At 34.5% G+C, this 6,362-nt stretch overlaps 1 long non-coding RNA gene across 1 annotated transcript in view; it reads right to left on the reverse strand.

Moving 5' to 3' along the window:
* Positions 1 to 6,058: 6,058 nt before the first annotated feature.
* LOC124245714 (uncharacterized) overlaps positions 6,059 to 6,362 on the reverse strand; it is a 7,819-nt gene continuing 7,515 nt past the window's right edge. The window contains exon 3 of the long non-coding RNA XR_006890307.1: positions 6,059 to 6,244. This is a non-coding gene — a long non-coding RNA (uncharacterized LOC124245714). The remainder of the gene's footprint in view (positions 6,245 to 6,362) is intronic.

A 6,362-nucleotide genomic window follows, 5' to 3' on the forward strand; every position in this document is an offset into this window, starting at 1 on the left:
AGCCCCATGAATTATTGTATTTTTTGGTTTGTAACTCCACTTTTTATTGCCTGCTTGATCTAAAAGACAAATGCATAAAAATAATTATGAATCTATGTTATTTGATACATATGCATAAAGGCATAATTGTGACAACATAAAGAAGGTAGATAGAACTGCATAGGAGCACAGATTTTATATGCTATTGAAATTAAGTTGGTATCAATTTAAACTAGATTGTTATAGATTTAGGATATTAAATGCAATTCTCCATGGTAACCACAAAGAAAATATCTAAAAATATACACAAAAGGAAATGAGAAGGCAATCAAAATAGTTTATCACCAAAAAGAAAAAAATCAACTAAACAGAAAGGAGGAAGTAATGGAGGAAATGAGGGCCAAAAAAAGTATAAGACATACAGACAGAAATGGTAGAAGTAGGTCCTTCCTTATCAGTAATTAATTGAAAAGTAAATGGCTTAAACTCTCCAACCCAAAGGTGGAGATTGGCAGGATGGATATAAATCAAAATCTAACTTATATGCTGTCCGTAAGAGACTCACTTTAGAATCAAAGACCTATGAAAAAAACTGAAAGCTATCCTTCTAAGAACAGGAACCAGACAAGGATGCCCACTGTCACCCCTCTTATTTAACATAGTATTGGAAGTCCTAGCCAGAGCAATCAGGCAAGAAAAAGAAATAAAAGGGATCCACATTGGAAAAGAAGAAGTGAAACTGTCACTCTTTGCAGACGACATGATTTTGTATCTAGAAAACCCTGAAGATTCCACTAGAATCAAAGACATACAAATTGAAAGTGAAAGGATGGTAAAACATATTTCATGCAACTAGTAACAAAAAGAGATCTGTGGTGTCTATATTATTAGACAAAATAGACTTTAAGTTAAAAAATGCTGCAACAGACAAACAAGAATATATTAATAAAAAGTTCATCAATAAGATATGACAATTGTAAACATACATGCACAAAACAACAGAGCACCAGAATATATGAAGCCAATGACAGAATCGAAGGGAGAAACAGGCAGTTCTCAGAGACTTCAACATTCCAGTTTCAGTAGTGGATAGAACATCTGAACAAAAGACCAATAAGGATAGAGGACTTGAATAATACTATAAACAAACTAGACCTAACAGACATATGCAAAACATGCTGTACAACAACAGCAGAATAAACATTCTTCTTAAGTGCACACGGCACATTTCTCCAGGCTAGAACATAATTTAGGCAACAAAGCAAGTCTCAATACATTTGAAAAGATTAGAGTAATACAAAGTATCTTCTCTGACCACAATTGAATGATTTGGTATTCAGAATATAAAAAGAAATTCTACAACTGAACCAGAATACAAACAAGCAAATTGAAAATGATAAAAAGACTTGGAGTGCCAAAGAAGATATACTAATGATCAACAAGCACATGAAAAGGTGTTCAACATCATTTATAATTGGCAAAATGCAAAGTAAAAGCACAATGAGATACCACTTCACACTCACTAGAATAGCTATAATCAAAAATAGGAAAATAACAAATGTTGACAAGGATGTGGAGAACTGGAACACTTGTACCTTCCTGGTGAGAATGTAAAATGGTGAAGCCATTGTGGAAAACACTTTGGTACTTCCTCAAAAAGTTAAACATAGAATTACCATATGATCCAGCAATTCCATTCCTAGGTATATACCTAAGAAAATTGAAAACAGGGACACAAATATATACTTGTACATGAATGTTCATTGCAACATTATTCACAATAGGTAAAAGGGGGGAAAATCCAAGTTCCCATCAACAGATGAATGCAGAAACAAAATGTAGTATATACATACAATTGAATATACATATAATTTCCATAAAAATGGATGAAGTTCTGAAACACGCTACATGAATCAACCTTCAAAATACTATGCTGAATGCAATAGGCCAGACACAAAAGGACAATATTGTATAATTCCACTTATATAAAATATCTAAATTAAGCAAATTAATAGAGTCAGATAGTAGATTGGAGGTTACCAGGGACTGGGAGGAGCTAGGGAGTAGAAATGGGAGTTATTGCTTAATGAGTACATGTTTCTGCTTGAGTTGATGAAATAGTTTTAGGAATAGATAGGAGTGATGATTGCACAACACTGTAAATGTAATTAATGCCACTGATTTGTACACTTAAAATGGTTTAAATGGAAAGTTTTATTATACATATGTATGTTTTACCAAAATAAAAAGCAAAGACTACAGAGTTGACATGATCTGAAAATCTGTTGTTATTATGTTGCTTCTCTCAGTATTCACCCTTGATTGAACCTTGTTTGTATTCTCTTTTGGCCTGTAGCTCACTCTTAATTGCCTTACTTAATTTGTGCTTATTTCTTAGAAAAGATTGAAGTAAGCAGTGAATGTCTGTTTTAAATAAGAATACAGTATGATTGGATTTTCATTCTACTTGAAACAAAAATCAATTATATTTCTATTTATATTGAGCACACTGAAAATCAAATTAAGAAAAAATCCATTTAAAATAACATCAAAAAGAATAAAATATGTAGGAATAAATTTGACAAAGGAGGTGCAAACTTATATTCTGAAAACTACAAAATATTTTTGAAAGAAATTTCGATACAATCCCTATCAACATCCTGCTGCCATTTTGCATAAATTGATAAGCTGAACCGAAAATACATATGGAAATGAAAGGCATCTAAAGCAACCAAAACAGTCTTGAAAAAGAAGAGCAAAGTAGGAGGACTCACATTTCATAATTTCAAAACTCACTACAAAACTATAGTAATCAAGACAGTGTGATATTAGCATAAGGACGGACATAAAGATCTATGGAACAGAACTGAAGATCCAGAAATAAACCGGTACGTCTCTGGCCAATTGATTTTCAATAAGGGTGCCAGGACCATTCAATGGGGGAAAAATAGTCTTTTCAACAAACAGTGCTTGAAGAACTGGATATCTAGAAAGACGAAGCTGGAGCCACTCACACTATTTACATTAATCAGCTCAACACAGATCAAAGGCCTAAATGGAAAAGCTGAAACAATAAAACTCTTAGAAGAAAACAATGGTGTAAATCTTTGTAACCTTGGTCTAGGCAATGGTTTCTTAGCTATGAGACCTAAAGCACAAGCAACAAATGAAAAAATAGGCAAACAGGACATCATCAAAATTAAAAACTTTTGTGTTTCAAAACAGTCAGAAAGTGAATAGACCACCTACAGAATGAGAGAAATTTTTTGAAAAACTTGTAACTGATAGGGACTTGTATCTAGAATGTATTAGGAGCAATTACAACTCAATAATAAAAAGTCTAATAACCCAATTGAAAATGGGAAAAAGATTTGAATAGATATTTCTCCAAGGAAGATATACAAATGGTCAATAAATACATGAAAAGATGCTCAACACATAGCCATTAGGGAAATGCAAATCCAAACCCCATTGAGACACCACTTTATCCTCGCTAGGACAGTGAAGGGGCACACAATAAAAACAGTTGTGAAAAATATGGAGAAAGCAGAGCCCGTGTACTCTGTTAGTGGGAATGTAAAATGGTTCAGTCAATACTATGGATTGAATGTCTGTGTTCCTGCAAAATTCATGTGTTGAAATCTAATCCCCAATTTGATGGTATTTGGAGGTGGAGCCATTAGGAAGTGATTAGTTCATGAGAGCAGACCTCTCATGAATGCGAGTAGTGACCTTATAAAAAAAATGCCCCAAAAAGATCACTCACTCTTTCTAACATTTGAGGTTACAATGAGAAGATAGCCATCGACGAGGAAGCAGGCCCTGACCAGACACCAAATCTGCCATGCCTTGACCTTAGGCTTCCTAACTCCCAGAACTGTGAGAGAGAAATTTCTGTTGCTTAAGCCAACCAGTCCATGGCATTTTGTTATAGCAGCCCAAATGGACTAAGACAGACAGCGTGTGAAACAGCATGGCAGTTCCTCAAATAGTTAAACATAGAGTTACCATAAGATCCAGCAATTCCACTCCTAGTTATCTATATAAGATAAATAAAAACATATCCACAGAAAGTCTTGTAAATGAATGTCCATAGCAACATTGTCCATAATAGCTAAAAACTGCAAACAACTCAAATGTCCATCAACAGATAAATGTGGAATAGTCATAGAATGGAATGCTACTTGTCAATAAAAAGGAATGAAGTTCCGATATATGCTACAAAATGGATGAACCTTGAAATTATGATGCTAAGTGAAAGAAGCCAGTCAAAAAAGACCACATTTTATATTATTACATTCATTGAAATGTTCAGAATAGGCAAATCTATAGAGACAGAAAGTATTTTAGTGGTTTCCTAGGGCTGAGGTTGATAGGCCATTTGGTGTATTATGACTAAGGGGTGCAAAGGTTTCTTCTTTTTAAAAAAAATTATTTTAGTGATGTCATTGGTTTCTAACAGGGTGTAATTTCAGGTGTCCATTATTGTATAACAGTGTCTGTATAGACTGCATAGTGCTCACAACCTTTGGGAATTATTGCCATCTTAGCAATAATAAGTCTTCCAGTCCCTGAACATGGCATATATTTCCATTTGTTTAATTATTTTCAGTAGTTTTGTAATTTTCAGTGTACAAGTCTTGAGCTGCTTTGGTTAAATTTATTCTTTCTTTTTAAAGATTGGCACCTGAGCTAACAACTGTTGTCAATCTTTTTTTTTCTGCTTTATCTCCCCAAATACCCCCAGTACATAGTTGTATATCTTAGTTACAGGTCCTTCTAGTCGTGGCATGTGGGACGCTGCCTCAACGTGGCCTGAGGAGCGGTGCCATGTCCATGCCCAGGATCCATACCGGCGAAACCCTGGGCTGCTGTAGCGAAGCGCACGAACTTAACCACTCGGCTACAGGGCCGGCCCCCAAAATTTACTCTTAAGTATTCTATTCTTTTGCGTGCTTTAGAATTGCGTGCATAGAATTGTTTTCTTAATTTCATTTTTGGGTTGCTCATTGCTAGTGTATAGAAATACAACCAATTTTGGATGGCTTGTCTTGTCTCCCGCAATTTTGCCAAGTTCATTTATTAGCTCTAGGAGCCTTCTTGCATGTTCTTTTGGATTTTCTGTACCTAAGATCATGCCATCTGCAAATAAAGATAATTTTACTTCTTCCTTTCCAATTTGGATCTGATTAATTTTTTTCTTGCTTAATTTCTCTGGCTAGAACTTCCAGTACAATATTGGTGAAAGCAGGCATCTTTGTCTTGTTCCTGATCTTACATGGAAAGCTTTCAATCTTTCACCATTGAGTATAATTTATCATTGAATTTTTTAGAAATGCCTTTTATCATATTGAGACAATTCCTCTTATAGTATAGTTTGCTGAATGTTTTTTCATGAAAGGGTGTTGGATTTTGCCAAATGCTTTTTTCTGCATCAATTGAGATGATAATTTTTTCCCTTTCTTATATTAATGTAATATACATTACATTGTTTGATTTTCCTATGTTGATCACCCCTGCATTTTGTGGATAAACCCCGATTCATCATGATGTAAAATCCCTTTAATATGCTGCTGACTTAGTTTAATAGTATTTTGCTGAGGATTTTTGCATCAATATTCATCAGGACTTTGGAGGGGATGGAGGTGTTTGTGGTATACATTGTGGTAAATAAAGAAACCAGTAAAAGTATATACATACCATGTGACCCAGCACTTCTACTGCTTTGTATTACCATAGAGATATAGGTACACATGTGCACAAGAAAGCATAGATGGATGTTTATTGAGACATTGTAAGAGCCAAAATATTGGAAATAGCCTAAGTCATCAAAAGGGAAAGGTCAAATAAACTGTGGTCTATCTATACCAAGAAAACTACACAGTAGTTTTAAGAAATGAGATTCTTATATTGAAGCATCTCTAGGAATATCGTTAAGTAAAAACAGTAAGATAGTAGATGTAATATTATAATATTTAGTTAAAAGGTAAAACAAATATATAAATTTCTAGATAAATATTCATCAAACTGATAAGTGTTTAATTGCAGGGAGAGGATTGAAATTGGAGGAGTGGTTAAAGCAATATATTAAGATGAACTAGGCTTTCTCGGTGGCTTCAAAATCGCTTATTTCTCCTTCATGTCATAGCTCAATGAGAGTTACTGGCTCTTCTGCATTGCTCTGTTCCATTGATTATTTGGGTATCAAGCCTGCATTCATCTCACAGTCATGTGTTCCAGATGGCACACATGGTTTCCAAGGTTACTGAAAAGAGAGTGGAGAGCTCACTCAGCATTGCTTATAAACCTTAGAAGTGTCTTACGTTACATTTGATGGTCCCAACATATGCACAACAGAGGCTGTGAAATGTAAGAGAACACAT

This window comes from Equus quagga, chromosome 10 (genome assembly GCF_021613505.1).
Source record: "Equus quagga isolate Etosha38 chromosome 10, UCLA_HA_Equagga_1.0, whole genome shotgun sequence".
Classification (NCBI taxonomy): Eukaryota; Metazoa; Chordata; class Mammalia; order Perissodactyla; family Equidae; genus Equus; species Equus quagga.